Below are 1,594 nucleotides of genomic sequence, written 5' to 3'. Positions count from 1 at the left end.
TTTTGGAAACGGATAGTGGTGATGGTAGCACAACATGATGAATGTAATCAATGTCACTGAATTGTACACTTACAAGTGGTTAAAATGGCAAATTTTTGTTACATATATTTTATCACAATAAAATTTAAAAAAATATTTTGACATTTTCAATAAAATTAGTTTCACTTGCAGTCCTCTGTATTTTATTTTATGCATTTGAAAGCATGACTCTGAGAAGGGATCTAGAGGCTTCCCCAGGTGCCTAAGTAGTCCACAGCACGAAAAGGGTAAAACCAAAAACTAAACCCGTTGCTGTAGAGTCCATTCTGGCTCATAGCGACCATATAGGACAAGGTCCTATGGGGTTTCCAAGGAGCAGCTGGTGGATTCCAACTGCCAACCTTTTGGTCAGTAGCTAAGCTCTTAACCACTGTGCCACCAGGGCTCCAAAAAAAAGAGTAAGAACCCCTGAATTAAATGTAGACCAAGGCTTGCCCCGGGCCAAGCACTGTGCTGGGCTCACATGTATGCGGCATTAGACATGGCCCTTGCTTCGTAAGAAGCAAAGTGGATAAAGGATCATGGAAACAGAGGTGGGCGTGATGGCGGTGCTCCATGTATGCCTGTGGGGTGGGGGCTCAGGCTCAGCAAATCTTCTGGGGTCTCAAAGGATGGGCAGGAGTCAGCCACGATGGGGAGGGGCAGAGGGCATTCCAGGTGGAATAGGTGGGCAAGAGGATAACAAGTTTGGGGCCTGGGAGTACCCTGTAGGATAAACCCAGAGAACTTCACTTGGGACAGATGATGAAGGGCCTTAAGTGCTGGAAGTTCAGCTTTTGTTTTGTTAGGAGCCATGGATATTTTTAAGCAGGTGAGAGATAGGTTCTAGAATTAAGCCTCAATAAACACAATGCCCATGGGCTGTTGGAATGCAGGACAATGGGGCTGTGTCAGTGGAAGCAGTTGGGGAAGGCTTCTGGGATGGCTCTGAGGGAGAAGAGTTCCAAGTGGGTGGGGCAGGAGGTGCTGGGATCTGAGGTGTGCCAGGAAGACCCTCCTGCCCACAAATCTCTCCCCTGGCACCCCCACCGTGGACCGGAAAGAGGCCATGTCTCCAAAAGGCACCCAACAATTCACAAAGGCATGGCCCTGCAAGCAGAGGCTACTCTTTCATTATTGCTCATCTGAAGCAGCAGCAGGGGCACGAGCATCCCATCCTGGGCAGAGGGGTCTTCCAGGCCAAGGAGGCCGGGAGTGCAGGGGGGAGGGGTCCTTGACAAATCATGGGACCTCCTCTCCCCCTTGCCCTAAAAGAAGTAAGGGCAAAGGCACCACGCCCATCTCTCCAACCTGGGGCCCTAGCACATCACTCATTGTATCCCAACCCCTAACCTATAGGGAGAGTTTCGGATGTAAAGGACACCTCAGAGGAAGAGGAGGGTCATGCAGCACCACAAAGCCCACACAAGTTACGTGACCATCTAAGTCTCTCTCCTTCTGTGAAATAGGAATAACAACATTTCTCTGGAAGGGATTTTGTGAAGATTCATACATTTGAAAGCCCAGTTCTTAGCAGGCTCTTAATACATACTGGTTTCTCCTCATTCCTCCCTCC

General features: G+C 48.9%; 1 protein-coding gene across 1 annotated transcript in view; it reads left to right on the top strand.

Annotated features, from left to right (window-relative positions):
* The window catches only part of ADRA1D (adrenoceptor alpha 1D), a 30,480-nt gene that overhangs the window by 27,020 nt on the left and 1,866 nt on the right, over positions 1 to 1,594 (top strand). The gene's annotated exons all lie outside the window — the stretch shown is intronic.

Source organism: Trichechus manatus, unplaced genomic scaffold (assembly GCF_000243295.1).
Source record: "Trichechus manatus latirostris isolate Lorelei unplaced genomic scaffold, TriManLat1.0 scaffold00104, whole genome shotgun sequence".
Lineage (NCBI taxonomy): Eukaryota > Metazoa > Chordata > Mammalia > Sirenia > Trichechidae > Trichechus > Trichechus manatus.
Note: the sequence above shows the minus strand (reverse complement) of the source record. Positions and strands in the feature narration are given on the sequence as shown.